Source organism: Bactrocera neohumeralis, chromosome 3, assembly GCF_024586455.1.
Source record: "Bactrocera neohumeralis isolate Rockhampton chromosome 3, APGP_CSIRO_Bneo_wtdbg2-racon-allhic-juicebox.fasta_v2, whole genome shotgun sequence".
NCBI lineage: Eukaryota > Metazoa > Arthropoda > Insecta > Diptera > Tephritidae > Bactrocera > Bactrocera neohumeralis.
This window is the reverse complement of record NC_065920.1, coordinates 42908480-42927429: the sequence shown is the minus strand read 5'-3', so window position 1 is coordinate 42927429 and position 18950 is coordinate 42908480. Positions and strand designations below refer to the sequence as shown.

The 18950-nt window shown below is 35.7% G+C and overlaps 2 non-coding genes across 2 annotated transcripts; both read right to left on the bottom strand.

The window, feature by feature from the left end:
• Positions 1–1308: 1308 nt before the first annotated feature.
• Trnap-agg (transfer RNA proline (anticodon AGG)) lies at positions 1309–1380 on the bottom strand. Its single transcript has one exon. It is a non-coding gene; the product is annotated as a tRNA-Pro (tRNA).
• Positions 1381–3745: 2365 nt separating this feature from the next.
• On the bottom strand, positions 3746–3817 carry Trnap-agg (transfer RNA proline (anticodon AGG)). The gene has a single exon. It is a non-coding gene; the product is annotated as a tRNA-Pro (tRNA).
• Positions 3818–18950: the final 15133 nt, after the last annotated feature.

The window sequence follows — 18950 nt, the reverse complement described above, 5'->3', positions numbered from 1 at the left end:
TTTTGTATTTCATTATTACATATGTGGATTTAATATTATGCTACACTAAAATCCACTGTTTCTCCCTTATCTTTCAGTTTTTAATTCAATGAGGTCTAATTAACGACCGCGGTTCAGTTAGTTATACCACACATCTTTCAGACAATGGCAAGCCTCTCTTCCAATTCGATATTTAAGATTTTCGGACGGTTTTACAAATACATATGTACTACTACAACTTTTATTCCTTTATTTTGAAACCATTGAGCTTTAGTTTTTCATTTGTGCTTAGGACTTTGCAGATATTTCAAGTAACAGGCTCTTTAATACGGTAATAGTTTCAGTTCCTTCACTACAGTTTTTTAATAGATTCTTTATAGTAGTCAAGAGTACTGGACATGATCATAATGGCCCAGTTTATTGAAAAGTTGTTACCCGTTTCATATCAATAATAGGATTGGCCTACAAACAAACTGTGGCTAAGAAATATCTGAAATTTTCGTTGTTAATTAGGCACAGCTTTTATGTTTCCGAACATGTCAATGTTTCTTGTTCAAAAAACGATAAATGAATGTCAAAGAAATAACAATGGTGGAATACAATTGAACTTCGTTAACTTGAATCAACATAATTCAGAAAAATATCTAGTTATAGAAGTTTTTATTAAAATATAAAAAGTAAAAATGTATACAAATAGATTTAGTTTTATTTATTTACTTTGCATAAAGTTTTTTCCTTGTACATAAACATGTATTCAGGTATTTTTAGTTTAGTGCTTTGTTTAATCATCAGTTGTACATAGTAACATTCGTATTTAATTAAGAGTCTAAAATTTCAAAAGAATTCGTCACGTCATTTTTTGATGGCGGTTGAATGATTTCTTCTTCAAAATTCCATTCGTTTTCCATGTCGCTCGAAGTCATATTAGTTGGGTCTCAAAAATTCGGTTCTACAATATAATATGTTTTAAATTCGGCTGAGCTTCAATATAATTTGTAATAGTAACGTTTGAAGGGATAAATACGCGCGGCGACTTCTACGTGAGCAGCTGTTTACAAAGTGGGATTTCCCCGAAAAATGCGAATCAGAGAATCACGTGTTAATTTAAAAGTTCGATTTATGGAAGTTTAACTGTATATAATTAAATCGCCCTTAAAAATATCAGCGAATGGTGTTAAATGCCGAGCGAAAGATTTGGTATATCAAAATATATAATGCTGTATCTGAAGTCTATGTCAGTGAAAATATTTCAAGAGACACCTAATTTTTGTTTTTATTGTGATAAATAAAATTTTAAATAATGATATTTATAAAAAAATCCGAATTCTTGGGCTCGTCCGGGATTTGAACCCGGGACCTCCCGCACCCTAAGCGGAAATCATACCCCTAGACCAACGAGCCAGCTATTGGCATTCTGACAAATGCGTTATTTCCACATTGGTTACGAAGTGAAAAAGGTATGTATGTGTAATTCTCATTTATTTACTAGATTAAGTGTTTTTATCGAAAATATTTGTAAATTTGTGGGCAAACACTCTTACGATCTCCAACTATATGTTGTGAATACAAGATACCACTTTGGTCAAAAAATAGTAAGACTTTTTAATTTAAATCTCGCGCGAAGACCCATTTATCGAATTACTTTTTTTCTTTCTATCTTTTTTCAGTGACATCTGTGCCAAGTGTCACAACAAAATAATCATTAGTGTTTAGTGTTCGGCGATTTTTACGATTAGTGAAATTATTCAACAAAGAAGTTCTCATAAATTTTGTATGCGGAATCAATTTTCTAGTGCCGAAACGTTCAGAATGTTGGAAAAGGCACTCGGTGAAATTTCTTTGTGGGAAGCAAGTGTTTTTGATTGGTAAAAATTATTCAAAGTATATCGAAAAAGCGTTGACGGGCAACTACGTCCAGAACGACCATCAACATCAACTCATGATCAACACGTCAATAAAATAAAGGAATATGTGCTTGAGAATCGAAGTATCAGTTAAAATCATTGAAAAGATCATTTGGACCTAAGAAAAGTGAAAACACAATTGGTTCCAAAATCACTAAATTGTTTCCAAAAACAACGTTGCGTGTGTGAGACAATGCTTTCCGACTTTCAAGATGCCATGAAACGTATTATTACTCGCGATGAGTCTTGAATCTATGCTTACGGCCCGGAAACAGGCGATCAATCGGCCGGATATCGTGGCAAAGGTGAACCGAAGTCGAAAAAACCATGACAAAGCAGTCCGACAGGCCAAACTGTTAACAAGGAATACTATTCGAGTGTTGTGCGCGCAAAGCTATTCGTAAAAAGAGACCGAATTTACTGGCCGCCAGCTCTTGGTTTTTCACCACGATACGTTACCGTCACATACCGCATTTATTCTTCCTGAGTTTTTCGTCAAATTTTCAACCAATGTCGTGCCGCAACCACGGTATGCGCCTAATTTATCTCCGTATGACTTCTGGGGCTATTCAGTAAACTCAAACGATCGCTCCTGTGAAACTGTTTTGGGTCAATGGATGATATTTCACATGAATCGCTACGTGCATTGAAATTGGCACAAGTGTATTAGGGCCAAAGAGGATTACTTTGAGGGGCAGACATGGATTTTGAAGAATAAATTAATAATTTTAAAGTCTTAATATTTTTTGCTTATAGTAGTATATGGAGAATGCGTGCTTTATAGACAGTTACAGTATAATGGCAATTTTGCTTGTGACTACAATAACAAAGTTTTGCTTTATCGATGGCTACTGTAGTTAGTGTACTTGAAAACGCGGTTAATTATGTTGAGATTCACTTAAAATATTTGGCAGTATTGCTATTTGCGAAAGGGTTCATAACAGGAAACTTAAATAAATGGAAAAATTGAAGTTAATTTTAATGTTCGTTGTGAAATTACTGGATTTCTGTGCGTTAAATGGCTTAATTTTGAAGTTGATAATTTAACTCGAATAGTTCAAAATCGGTTAGTTAAGAAGAAAACCTGGAAAAAAGATACTCGTGACCAGAAAAATGAGAGAAAAGCTTAAGGTTAGGTTCAAATAAGCTCAACTGAGTGCAAACCAAGTAGAAATTTGTAATGTTTTCTGGCGAGTCGAAGTTTAGCCCTATTGGATCTAATGTTATCAAGCAGTTCGTCGCTGACGAGGTGAACGACTCGCAGAAAATTGCATTATTCCTACTGTGAAACATTCCTCCTATATATTGGTATGGGAACGCATTTCCAAGTACAAATTGGAATATTTTAATATAAGAGGGTTGAGTGAACGCTGCGAAAAATAAAACTATCATAACAGAAGGAGTGTCCAGCTTACCGGGTACCCACTTAGCCGAAAATGATCTAATTCCTATGGATTTAGGATAATTCTGCACCTTCCTATCGCGCTTGCTCCATAAGTTAGGCATGCAGATTTTTCCTCCCATCATTTTTTAATTAATTTTTAATTTTTACTTTTGAGATTGGAAAATAGTAGAAAGCTTTTTTTTATTACAGAAATACACTACATATATAGAGACGTGATATCAGTAGATAATAAACAGAAACTGTCGACTGGCTAGACGAATATCCCTAGTAAATATTTATAGTTCGAAACAATTATATCAAACAGAAATAGTGACAACCACACATACGGTCATGCAATCAATTTAACAGGTCCATATATTGGCATAATTTTTTGGTAAATCAATTCTAAATAAAAACCTATTAAATAAAATCTATATGTATTCGTTGAAAATGAAATTTTTCAAAATATTTATTCCTTGGGCTCGTCCGGGATTTGAACCCGGGACCTCCCGCACCCTAAGCGGAAATCATACCCCTAGACCAACGAGCCAGTTACCGAACCTGTGACAAATGGCCTATTTGTATTTAGATATTAATTAATGATAATCAAAGAAAGTGTAAATATATTTTTGCCCATCTATAAAGATGTTTACAATCACAACTATAAATACTAACCAACAGACGTTGTATTTAGATATTAATTAATGATAATCAAAGAAAGTGTAAATATATTCTTGCGCCATCTAGCGGAAAGGTATAAGATGTTTACAATCACAACTATAAATACTAACCAATAGACGTCACTATAAGCATTTCCGCTAAACGAAACAGTGGGGGTCATATTGATTTACTAAAACAACTGGCTTGAAACGTAACAAAGACGGAAAAAAATATTTTACAATAAAATATACTTTTAATAATTATAATCACCACCATGTTAGAGCTACACAATGTCGATAGTCGATAATCACTTATTCGATAATAAGCTTAGTAGTTGTAGAGGTCAAATATTAATATACATATCTCCTACAGGTTGGGCCGTAGTGGGAAAACCGGGGACCGTGGAGGATATAGGATGCGGACTCCCTGTTCCATTAAGTTATTTACAATATATTTTGAATATTTTGAGAAACATTTAATTTCATTGCAACATTTTTGTAATTTTGTTGATGTTTTACAAGTCATACACATATCATAACGTGATAAGGATGTGGTAAAACAGCCAGAAGAAACATTGAAGCGTATTTTATTTTTTAATTGATGTTGAGAAATCTGCTGGAGCATAATTTGCGTTTATTGTTATGAAAAGGATTATAATTAATAGCAGCAACATTTGTGGTGACTTGCCGGAGAAAAAAATTGCAAACTGCATGAGCTACACGCAGTAGATATAAAGTAACTCAACTTGATGATACGATTATCAGTGTCTTTCAATTATCATACAAGTAACAAATGATTCCGCTATAGTATTCTAAAAATAACAATTTTTCTGGTTTAATATTAATTTATACGAAATATTCATATTCGACATACAAACTTATTTTTTGTGCACAATTCTACCCAACTTGTTCATTAACTTTTCGCTGACTGAAACTAGGATAGTTTATTGACATTGCCGAGACGATTAATAACCATCTTTGACGCCATTTTTCAAACCACATCTCTGCTTAACGCTTCAAAAACCTGCCTTAATTATTACCTTCTTAGCATACATTGGTTTTTGGACGGTCACTTACTGATCCTGAGCTGCAGCAGTTTTACTGATATCCTTTTCTATAAAATAGGAATTTTTTACTTTAATGTAGCTTCTATTTAAATTGAATTTGTCCCGTAAAGATATCATTTTGAATTTCCATCAATTAATACATGAAAACATTCATACTGATATAGTATGTGAATAGTGTAATAAAAGAATTTTTTAATAAGGAAGTTGGGTTTTCTATTGGTGATAAAAATACCATCGTACATTCGAAATGAAAACATCTGCAAAGATCTTTTTATTCCTATGGTAAAGAAGCAATGAAAATGCAATTTTGTTGTAAGGAAATGGCCACAAATGAATTATTCGAAGTATTCCCCGAAGCTATTTACAACTTTTTTCAATCTCTCGTGAAAAGCTCGAATACCATTAAGGTGAGGCCGTTCATCTGGTGATGCTATCCAAGAATCAAGCCATTTCGCGATGTTGTGTAACATCTGAGGAATATTAACGGGTTTGGCAACGTGAGGCCACTTTTCGCGAAGTGCTTAGCGCAATAGCATCAATTGAAGTCGATATTGTCGCTTATTGCTGGATTCGTTGGGTTTGGGCAGGCCATAATAAATAAGGGCGATCTGGTACCACCATGTACACAACTAGGGTTTTCATACAGTCTCATAAAGATAACTTATAACTTTATTACGGATCGAAAACATAGCGTTGTGAATTTTAATTGCTTTAACTAATTTTTGTATGTAATCCAAAACCATTTTTTTTAAACAAGTGTAAATATTTTACAATTTTTATGATTTAACGATGGCTTACTGTCAAGTTGTGAGTCCCCAAAACATAATTTCCCCAAAACATAATATTCGACCGAAGCGATGACGTTGAAGTATAATCGGGTAGTTCCCAAAACATTCTTGTCTTTGGATTGCTATAACGAATGAATCTAGTCGCTTGAAATGCGAGCTTGTTGAGTGACTTCAAATGTTGAACAAGCTCTCAGGGTTTTGGGTTAGTTAAGTTTGTCACGTTTTGGATATATCGAAATCGATCACCACTAACTGCTGAAGCCATCTGCTGACAAACAGCGAGAACTTAGTTGCGAACCTAATATTTGACTGACTCTCTAGTCAAAGAAACAATGAAGGGAGCGAGCGGACAGTCCGGTAAAATGTGGGGCCGGTACAGTTTATGACGACTCCAAATGTCTGATGGAATGAAAAAATTCTTCTTGTCAAAACTCCGCTTGATTGTTTAATGTTCAATGAAGAAGGAGAACATTTCAATCCACGACCTCTCGAATGGTGGTCAGCGCACGACTATAATCTACAAATTAAAGCCACCAAATAAAGCATTGAAATAATAAAAAAAATATAGTCGCCGACTTTTTTTTCTAATATACTATTTTCTGAGTTAACTTATTTTTCTTTTCAACGCAAACTAAAAAAATGATTTGTCATCATAAGCAGTTGTTGCAACAAGATTGATATTTCGTAAATTTCCACGCAATCAATTTCGTCAACAAACAATAATCATTTGCAGCAACAAAAGTAATCGATTATTGGGCAAAGAACCTTGAAGTGTATATGTATGTGTGCATAGGCAGCCCTTTGAATAATGAGTACATGCGCAGGTCGTACTCGTACTTACCCTGACACACTGCGCCGAACGCTTCATTCATCCACATAAACTTTGCAAGTGGAAGCCAACGTAGAAGCGTGTAAGTATTTATTTATTCGCACAGAAACAGCAATCATTTGCAAGTGAAAATATTTACACATTCATCTTGCAGCTTTGCCGAAACAACAGCAACAACAATAACATCAACAATACACGGTGGTAAAAAAGTATCAAATCAAATGTAACAAATTGTCAGTCGGCACGCTTGCGAATATCTCTAAATATCTAAGCGAATTGAGTTTCAACCGAACAGTTGCACCAACACCACGCTCACTTGTTCACCCTCACAACGACGCTTCGTTGCCATCGTCTATTTGCCAATTCGTCAAAAGTTAAAAATCACACAAAATATGTTGGTGACTGCTGGATGTTGGCTGTTGCTGCTGTTGGTGCTGTTGACTCGTGATTGCTTACTGTCGACCGACGTCGACTGTCGCTCGTTTTGCCAAATGAATAGATGGATGTTGGCACTGGCTGAGATGGATGGCCTGCCGCCTGCTCAGGCGGATATACCCTATAGTTGTGTATGTGTGCTTGCATAAAGCTTTGACGGACAGATGAATGACTGTGCCGACGCGGGTGTCAGTGTGTACGTGAGTTACTGTGCAGCTATGCTGCCAACACATAGATGATGTTGCTGTTAATGACAGCAATGGTTCTTCAGCTGCTGACGCTGACGCTGCCACTGCCATAGCTATTGTTGTTGCTGTCATGACAATATTACATTTCAGCTTCGCTTTTGCTGCTATGCTGCATACAATACTCCACTCACTCGCAGCTTGTCAAGAGCGCGGAAAAAGGCCGGCAAAAACACTCAATGAGAAATAATCACCATCATCATTTATTTTCCTCAACGCATCAATCTTTGTTGTTGCGCAGCTGTAATGCAATTGAGATTACAGTGTTGATAGCAGTGTATGATGGTAGCAATGCTCCGCAGTATGTTAGCTGTTGATTTTGGGTTCGTTTCTCCGTTGTAGTGCACTGTAGGGTTTAAACATTCAAACTAAATCAATTAAGTTCCTTTTTTTTAGATGAAAAACGTGCCGATTGGTACTGTTAAAAGTGGCTATAATTGCGTAGTCGAAAAAGTCTTTTCGTATTTATAATCAAACTTCAACTTATGTTTTTTATATTTATAATGAACAATAATTAACAAAAAAAAATAACATTTTGGTTGACCACTTTTTGCCATTTTTCCGCTAGAGACATTATTCCGCCAGTGTAAATCTTTCACATCGAAATTTCCAGAATGGAAGCGATAAAATCTCAACTTTCCAACACTATATGGTATGACACAATGTGATTGGTAGCACTGGAGATATACGACTGCAACAACATCTATTGACAAAATACGGAAAGACTTTTTCGACGACTCAATATAATTTTAACCTATCTGTTATTAAAGACATGAGTTGAGAGCAATATTAAGGTGTTTCGATCATGTTCGGAATTGTGACTATCCATTGATTTCTGATGGTATCTTGTCGCAGTCGAGTCATACTTGGGTCAACAGCAAGTATTTGTCTCCACTTGGTATTAGTAAAGAAAATATAATAAATGATGTTAATCATCCAGAAGCCTTCTGCTCAAACTTTTATGTAAAATCAACACCTGGTTCGCACAGGGGCTAGTTTAAGCATACGCTTTATTTGCTATTATAGCTTGTAAGATTTCTTTTTTAATTAGTTTTAAGTTTTAAGTTAGTTTTAAGACTGAGTCGTAGCCCTCAGAATACATTTATACATCGGGAGCAAGCATTTATTGTAATTTTTTTTTCCTTTAGATTAAGATCTGTTTTCGGAAACATTTGTTTAAGATAAAATATGTATAGTCTTAAGTTATAACTTTCTACTTTTGTAAATAATTTGTATTTTTGTTTCTTTTTGGTCTCAATAAATGAATTTGATTTGATTTGATTTGGCATGAGTTGATTTAGCCACCGAAGTGGACTTCAAGGAAGCAGCTGCCATCAAGGAGTTCATCAAGGACCCCAACAAATTTGTTGCTGCTGCTGCTGGTGCTGACGCTGCTGCCGGAAAGAAGGAAGAAGCCAATAAGGAGGACTCGGAGTCCGAGGAAGGCGACGGCATGGGTTTCGTCTTCGACTAAATAACTCAACACTAAAGTTGAGTCTATCTATCTGACCATATATATGTGAACTAAAACCTCCGGTTTTGAGGTATCGAACTGAAACCCTGCCCACGTCCGATTCTACCCAAATAAACTGCTCATTTGTCGGAACTGTCCAGATGGTATCACTTTAGCATAGCTAGAGCATTCAGCTGACATACAAACTGACCGATTAAAATTAAGTTCTTGTAAGGAATCCTTGGTATTTGTGCATGGTATTAAAGCTCCGATGCAAACAAAGGTAACGCTTTTTCTTGTATTTTATATACATATATGGATAAAGTGGTTAGATAGTGACTAAATTGTACAAAATTCAGTGGAAACGGAAGATGAGCCAAGATGCTGAAGAAATAATCTTTATAATTCACATATTTTTTTGTAATATGCTAGAATACCTAATTAAGAATACCGAACGCCGACCCTGGTTTAGTTTCGAAATGTTTTCGCATATACGAGAGAACAACGGATTTGGCTACTGTCTACATTCCTCGTCATAGCTGTGAGCAGTTTTCAACACCATCGTAACAAATACGAATATATGTACGTAACCGCCATAACACTCTCCATCAGCTTTTTCGTCATCATCATCGCCAGCATCATCGCCATACGTCAGTTACATCGACTTTTGACGTGCACTGCAATTAACACACACAATTTGTTGTTGCCGCTGTCCTGCTGTCAACGTCATCGCTGTCACGTGACTACTTGCCACACGTTCCGTTGCCACATTCGCCGTCTTTACTGATCGGAAGTAGCAGCACAACGCTGTAACAGCCCGAATGAAAGTGTGTAAATAAAAAGCTTTTGAGTAAGAAGAATTATACAAAAATGTTGCCTTAAGTAAAACTGTACAAATAAAAAGCTTCCTGCTTCATGGTTTCATCGGAGCGATTTTCAGCTTTTTTCCCAATGTAATTTTCTAGCAGCACACATTTGTTTTCGCGCATTCTACAATCTCATCACCGCAGCAATGCTATCCTAAACCTCCTTTAAGTCTTTTCGCCAAGTCATTCGAGTCATTAATTTTCGCGACCCCACACATTTTGCGTTGGTTTTATCGTTTTTTGGATTTTCTCTCCTCCCTATGCCATTCATTCTGTCAAGAGAAGCGTCAAGCGTTGTTGTTGTAGTTGGTTTTGTTGCTGACCGTCTTAAGTGCAAAGCGCGTACAGGACTCTGTCGTGAATTGATATGGCAGCTTTGTGAAGGTAATGGCGTACAAGTATGTACTTCCGTTATTGTTGTTGGTTGCTGCTGTCGGTAGCGGCCGACTCGTTGGCTGCGGTCGTTTGTTCTTTTCTAATTTATACGCTGACTCCTTTGTGCACTTTTCTTGTTCGCCACCTCCGACGACGACTTGCTTTGCTTGGCTCGTTAGGTTCATTCGTCATCTGGTTGAACGGTTGGCCAACTAGTTACTGCACAGCTCTTTTGCTGCTTGTCGTACCCCATGTCTTCCTAGTTACAGAGTTGGGTTATTTTTCATGCAAGTCACTTCAAAAGTCATTAATCATTTTGTTTGCTTGCTTTGTTGCGTGCGAAATTCTACGCGCGCCTGAGTGTGTGTCTGCCTGCGTGTGTTGGTGAGTGTCCAGTTTCTTCATGTACTCAACATCATATATCACGCACATTTGGCTAACAAATCCTTAAGTATCCTTGTCATTCATTTTGACAATTATCCTGGCAGCATAGATGGGGCCGTTACACACACAGTTGTGTAATTTCTGTTCACTGCAGATCACTTCTCATTGACAGTTGTGCAAGTGCGTCATACTGAATAGTGTTTGAATTATTAAATTTTTTTGATTTATTTATATCTTTACATGTATTTCTTTTTGAATTACAAGAAAATTCTTTCAAAGCCAAAATATTCCCCAAGTCCTTTAACTTTCAAATATCATATATTAAAACTGTATCTTCGGCTGAACCGAAGCTATGGTATCTTACACAAGTGAATTTCGTATAGCATAAATGGGTATAAAGGGTCTTTATCTTGATTTTGATCGGTTAGTTTGTATGGAAGCTATATGCTATAGCGGTCCGATCTGAACTATTTCTTCGGAGGCCATATAAATATCTTCCAAAGTATAAATGATCTTTATCTTGATTTTGATCGGTCCGTTTGTATGGAAGCTATATGCTATAGTGGTCCGATCTGAACTATTTCTTCGGAGGCCATATAAATATCTTCCAAAGTGAACAGCTACTTGAGGAGAAAGGGCATGACAAAGCTAATCGACTAATTGCGCAAATTATTTACATATATATGTAGGGTCTCCAACGTTTCCTTCTGGGTACTATAAACTTCGCGCAACATTAATATACCCTGTTCAGGGTATAAATATTAAAAATTTTCCGTCAGTCTATTTATACGTAAATTAGTCTCTCAGCTTTTGAGATATCGATCTGAAATTTCGCTTTTCTCTACAAGAACTTTTTTTGTCGGAACCGCCGACCCATGTCGGCTATATAGCTGACATACAAACTGATCGATCCAAAAATCGAAAACTTTTTATTTGACAAGATTTCTTCACGAAATTTCGCATGGATTACTGTTCAAAGCAACCGAAATTAAGGGGGTATTCTACTCTAGAATTTTGAAAAATTCGATTTCTTATTCATATATTTAAAGTTAAGACCCTTAAGAACATATCCTCCAAAGGATTTTTAAAAATTGAAATTATTTTAAGAGCTACAGTTACTTTATTGACGCAGTACCTAGCCCGGTTCGGCCGTATCGAATTTTTTAAACGCGTTTTTCTCGAAAGTACTTTTTTCCACACGGTACCGGCATTATCTCAAGTTCTATACAACCGATTTACTTGAAATTTTGTGTGCACCTTCTTTATATAATCCTTTATCGTTCCCATAAGCATCGTGAAAAAAAGTGTAAAAAATGATTTTTATTTTCAGGCAGACGCCATTTTTTCAATAAAAAAAATTTTTTGGTGTTCCCTGAGGTAGGGACTATAACAGCATCCTTACTGATTAAGAATTGATTTTTTTTTTCAGACCACCAGGAGAGTTAGGATCAATGTCACCAGGATGCGCCATTTTTTTTACACCTGTCTCTCCCCCTCTAATTATTTAAATTTTTAATATTTTTTTGTAAAATTTTTTTTCTGTATTCTTAAGATATCAATAAAAACACCATGGATAGCAAAAATATTAATATTCAAATCTGGACTTCCAGACGACCAATCATCTGCTGCTATGAAACCAGGATTGTTACTTTTAAGTCACTGCTGGGTGGTTTTTGCATAGCAGAATCTTGATGGAATGAATACTATCCATCGAAGAGAGTATTTTTTAACTGCTTTACCACACCGAAACATCACAGTAACTGTATGCTGCCCACTTTCAAACCTTGGAATTGCATTGTTTGCGACTTTTAAAGTTTTTGCGTAGATTGTGTATTTCGCTTATTAAAAAATTCTTTAAAATAGTGAAAATATTTTCGTCTAAAAAAGGATACATACTTTCATGGATGTGCATCGCGTGTCACTGAAGAAGCAGTATTCATTTGCTGAGCCTAATTTGCTTCAAGGCAAAAAATTACTACAGGTAGTTTACCGAAGGTAAGCTTTCATGAATAGGTCATCTCGAATATGTCAGGTCAATATATCCATTTCCCTTGACATAATTTCTGTTTTATATAGGAAATGCGTTCGCGAATAGTGAACTAGCTCTTGTTCCATTGATAACAAGCGAAAGCAAACACTAAATTGATTATTATAAATAAAGAGACAGTGGATGCCTTGCATTCTTTGTAACATAATTTATGGCAACTATGTACATATGTATAATAGGTTGTCAAAAAAGTCTTGCGGTATTTTCGCTAGTTGGCGCTGAAAGCGCATAGTTCTAGTTTTATTCGACGCATCGGGTCATGCTATACCTCTTTGGAAAGCTCATTTCACACGCTAACACATGTTTGATTGATTGTCGTTTCTTTTAAGTCGTTCGTGAGTTATAGCGTCGCAAACATGGAGCAAAATAAAGAGAAAATACGGCATATTTTACAGTACTACTACGATAAAAGCAAAAATGCATCTCAAGCCGCCAATAAAATTTGTGCAGTTTGTGGACCCGATACAGTTTCCATTTCCACCGCACAACGATGGTTTTAACGTTTTCGTTCTGGTGTAGAGGTGGTGGAAGATGCGCCACGCTCCGGAAGGTCTGTCGTCGAAAATTGCGATAAAATCGCTGAATTGGTCGAAAGAGACCGGCATAGTAGCAGCCGTAGCATCGGTCAAGAGCTGGGCATGATTCATCAAAAATTCATTTCAATTTCAATAAAAAAAAATTCAATACAAATACCGCAAGACTTTTTTGACAACCCATTATTTTAGAAAATCAAAGTTTTATAATTTTCGCAGCATATTAAGCCTTATCGCAAACTTCGCGTGATTTTCGTGAATTTTTACTTTCATGCGAACGAAAAATTCGCATCGTAAATTTCGTATGAATTGTTCCGAGTTACGTTTATGCTATTGTTGGTTTTGTTTTTAATCTGAAAGTGACATCGATTTCCCTTGATATTGGAAGAATCATGTAACTTCATTCAAAATATACGCACTTTATTGTTGTTTATTTTTTTAAAAACCCTCTCTTGTCAATTGTCGATGGCATTTTTAAGTCCCTTCTAAGAAGTGATTGGCGCAATGTTATCTTTTTGGAGGAAAATCATTGATTAGGAAGGGTCCGGTGAATACAATTATTATTTCCATTATCTTAGGAAGAAGAAAAAATGATGATGATGATAATACCGTTCACTTTGATAGCTTGATCGGTGGTTGCTGGTTAACGACTTTTGAAAACTATTTCTGAATATATACTGGGCGTCACCAGGTTAGCACGCATTCATCAGCTTAATACAAGTATAATTGCTTCTAGTTTTTTGTTATTAAATTTCAGCTACTCTATTGGTTTCTGATTTTCTCATCTGTGTATGAACAATCACTGGTAAAGAAAACATTCTTGAGAGTTTGAATACAAATTGACATTAACTTTTTTATCTTGGTTAAATGGTCTTAATTCTTTAATACAGCTTAAAGAAAATCGTTTTCGGTTGAAGAGAAAGCAATAATCGAAGCTTATGAAGAGTTACAGCTTTCAATTATTGAATTATCAAAGAGTTTGGCAAAAATCAAACGATTACATATATCAATTTCTTGGATAATAAGCCAGAGTATGGCCGAATTAATAGAGGCGGTAACAATAAAGTGATTTCCGATGTTAGCAAGAGAGCTATTTTGAGAAAAGCATCCAACTTTCATGAATCGACCGCTAAGGTCCGGACAAATGCTGGTGATAAAGTAACATTACCTACTGTTCAGAATGTGCTAAAACTAAACCTATGAAAAAAACCTGCACATGAGGTTTCCGTAAAGCAACACGATTAGATTTTGCATCGGAGAATAGTCTTAAAGTCTGATTGGCGGTATGTTTTCTTTTTCGAACAAAAAAATTAATTAGAAACGGTCCGATGGACACAATTATTTTAATGTAATGAAAACTGCTTTCTTCCATTTTAAAAATTTGTTTGGCTTACTCACCTGACACCGATATAATTAACAAGTAAGGAAGTTCGAAGATATCAAACTCTTGCAACATGAAAGGACCAAAGCCAGAGAAGTACCTTCATGTACATGAAGTTTGTTAGTTATATGTAGTTTAGGCCGAGTTTTCATCTGATTTTATTCAGGATAGTATTGACCCGATTCAACCCATTTTTGACACACAAATGTACTACTATCAGGAAAGGATTGCAAAAGTTTTATCCCGTGATATCAATTGCTTCTTGATGTGTACACTCGAAATAAAAGAATCAGATGGAATTAAAAATTGTGTTATGTGGGAAGTAGGTATGGTGCATATGTGTTATAAAGCGCAGTGTATACACCATTGATGCTTACATGGTTCATATGTCAATAAACATTTCTTATTCAAAGAATTAGTTTTTCAACTATTCCCATAGTTTGAAGAATTTACATAATCTCATCAGCTTTACTTGTGCCGAAGGGTTTTTCAGTCTGCAGTTTTGAACCAGAACTTGTATACACAACAATGCGTCGCATGTTCCAAAACGTTTCCTGCAGCTCGATGACGTCTTGCCCTTCGATTGTTCATACATTTTAAATGTGCAGGCGATATAAAACTAATTTTTCTGTATTTGCATAATTTTTCTTAGGGTGTGGGGTGGGATCATACAGCTTTCTCTATTTCGTATTTTGTCGGTTGGTCAGTGGTTGGAATGAATATTTAACTTTTTATCTAGTATGTCAAAGCCTACCTCGTTGTATTAATAAGGATTTTTAAAAAAATTTATTATAAAAGTTAAAGAGTTGTACACTCGCAATGTAATAATCTGAATAACAATGAAAAATATTAATTTTTACTCGAATACTATTCAGTCTTTGAATTTGTCTTATATCTTTCTTAAAAATAGCGATAGAACTTAAAGATGAACTTTTCTAGCTTTGTCTAGCGTCGTGTCACTCTCACAGTTACCCTATGATTTGAATGTTACAAATACTTTTATTTCTCCAAATTTTCAAAAATTTTATTTAAAAATTCCAATTCGGGCAAAAATTCCTGCAAATTGTGTCAAAAGTGTACAAAATATAGGGCGAAAATGGGTTTTTTCTATGGCTTTTAATAAGATGTCTTGTAAATTTACTATCAATTTATTCAAAAACCATATTGTGAGTATTTTGGAACTTCAGAACTTGCGTGGCTTCTAGTTTCTGAATTTTATATACTTAATATCGAAGATATTTTGTAAAAATTCACTTTTGTTCGAACCACCTCATGAAACTTGTAGGTAGGTAGATAAAGGGGGGCGGCAAAACATCCTTGGCCCTGGGCGCCCGAAGTGGTAGCTACGCCACTGCTCTTCAGAGGGTTAATGTATTTTTAAAAGTCGAATTAAAAAATAAATACCTAAGGGTAAATATTTATTTGGCATTTTGGGAATACAAAATTTTAAGTTCATCATTATTCGAGTTAAGAATAATAATGCAGAATATAACTCACATTCAAAATCATGTTAGTGGGAATTTTATTCGTGATTAGAAAATTGTTATGCAAGTAATTATTGTTATTACCCTGTCATATATAAACATATTGGTGTGTAAGTCCTAAGCTAATAAAAATCTTAAGAATTAGCTTTTATGTTTGCTCGAATACCACCTCTGGTTTCATAACATACTCATTCCTGCCCCGTAACGCCCAAACTGTCAACAATTTCAAATCAAATTTGTAATAGTTTTTTTATCTAAAATTTTTTTACGAGTACGAATCTTGCCCCAAATTCCAATCAAATAAAATATTTAACTACACGTCGTATATACATATGTATATACCTATTCGTATTAGGCTACCCTTTTCGGCTCACTCACAGTTCGTAAGTAATATAAAATTCACAATAGGAGCATACAAATTGCTACTCCCTTCAACAAACACCAACAGCGAGAACGCCACCCTGGCAGGCTCTGTTGGGAGTTGCACAACGGAGTAACAGAGAGAAAAGCAGCTGGAAATTACAATTCACGATTTGGCTTGACGCGGTGACAATTGCACAAAAATGCCAACGGCAAAAGCAATAACAACACCTACAGAGGGTATAATAGCAAACGTAACAAAACATTTCTATGCTCTTGCCGTTCTATTGCGATTGCAAATTTTTACATATGTTGTTGCTTCTATATGTATTTGTTGTTTGCAACGTCATGTTGACAATGGCTTTAGTTTTGCTTTTGACACTTGAAATAAGTACACAGTGGTGGCGGAGTGACAATTGGAAATAGCAACGACAATAGCAGCTTTCTAAGGAGGTGGCCTGCAAAATACTGACATTGGAAGTATGAGCTAGTACATACTCGTATGTATGAGTATAGATGTGTGCGTGAAGGACTACCCGCCGAGCCCCGCTGACTTGCAAGCAATGTTGACGATAATAACAACGACTGGTGACGACGGGAATTCAACAGCGGCAATAAGCTCAAGAAACCTCTGGTGTCAACTAACAAATCTAGAATATAATAATATGTTACTATGCATGAGAGCAGAGGAAACCCTTTTTGGGGTGCGTTATTTTAGCTGACTTTTGGGCTTACATTGACATGGACATGTGCATTTGTCAACACTTCAAAGCCATGGGAGCCAATGCGCGGTTCTTACTATGAATGAAAATTAGACATCAGCAAATTGTTGATGAGTATAATAATTTTGCTCACCTAACGGTTGCATGTATCACCTACAAATGATAGAGTTAAATAAAAGGTTATATGTATAAATAAATAATCAGGATGACAAGACGAGTTGAGTCTCGTCGTAATCGGACAACTGTCACGCACTTAGTAATTTGTTCAGGGGAGTGCTGTAGCAAGGCGTAAGTCCATCGTGTAATAGGTTTATTCCACATATATTTCTCATAAACCACTATAGCTACAATAACCAAATTTGCTTAGATGAAATCCTTCAAGAACACAGAAAGACAATGTGAAAATGGATGAAATCGGATTATAACTTCGCACTTTTCCCTTATAAAGCCGGCTTATAATCCAAATTATTCAAATATCGGCCAATCTGTGTGATATACATACAAGTATTATGGAAGCTGAGAGAGGATATGATGAGTTTGTGCCAAAAATTCCATAGACCTAATAGAACAATTTTCTAACTTCCAGTTTATTTTATACCGGAAATATCGGCCAATATGTGAGTTATTTTATTGAAATTAAAAGAGCATAATTTTCTAATGTATTTTTGTGCCTAAAATGTTAAAACTTGCCCTGGCCCCCCTTTAACTAATGCCAACATTTTTAAACATTATGTTGACCTTACTTGTTACATATTGGTATGTGTCGCACCTTAATGAAACTCAAAGCATGCTTTTCTGTTAATAATATGTAGTATCATCAAAAATAAATAATATCGGATCAAGACTACCTTATCTCCCATATACCTAATTTTATAATTTTCAAACTGACGGTTGTCCTTATACCGATTTCTAAATCGGTAAATAAGATATCTACAAGGCTTTCCAATAAGATGTTTATTTTATTTAGTGTGAACTTGATACAATAAAGTTCCAAACAAATATCATTCGAATGGCCTCCTTTTATAGGAACGAATTCAATAAACCCAATTTTTGAGTTCTTTTTCCACTAAATTAAGTCGTATGAAATGAATGGGTTTATTGATAAGGACCAATGACTTCACATAACCAAACAAGAAGTAGTCTAATTGTGTTAAATCAAAACTTCTTGGAGGCCATTCAATGTGACAATTTCTCAAGGTCAACTTTTTCCAATTGCGGCCATAAAAAGTTGGTTATCATCGATCTATACCGCTCTCCATTGACAGTAACGGTGTCACCAGCTTCATTTTGAAAGAAGTACGGACCGATGATTCCACCAGACTAAAAACCGCACAAAACTGCAAATTTGTGTATGCAATGCAATGGTTGTTTATGAATATTTGTGGATTTCTTCGCACCAAATACGAAACAATTATGAAGTGCTGTGAAGAAGGCGTGGAAGGCCAGTCCTCTCGAGAAATGCAAGCATTTGGTCTCCATGCCTAGGAGATGCGCAGTTGTGTTATCCAACAACGGTCGTTCGACGAAATGCTAATTGTTTAAACTTTATTTTACATTCATATAATGAATTAATTGATTTTTGATGTAAAATCCTCAATTTTCATTTACAAACTTTTTTATTTATTTAAAGAATAACTTTATCTTATTCTTTAAAGAAATCGGAGGGGACCGTTGGATTGCCGACCGAGCTATTCATATATGGCGGCGAAGAACTGATTAGGATAATGCATCAGCTTCTTTGTAAAATATGGTTGGACGAAAGCATGCTCAACGATTGGAATTTATGATCAGTCGACATTACGAGTTATCGAGAGAAAGGTTCTGCGGAAAATTTATGGTCCTTTGTGCTTTGGCAACGGCGAATATCGCATTCGTTGGCACGATGAGCTGTACGAGTTATATGACGACATTGGCATAGTTCAGCGTATTAGAAGACAGCGGCTGCGTTGGCTAGGTCTCCAAACTCCAGTTTTGAAAGTATTCGACGCAGTACCCGCGGAGGGAAACAGAAGAAGAGGAATATCTCCACTTCGTTGGTAGAACGACGTGCTCGCT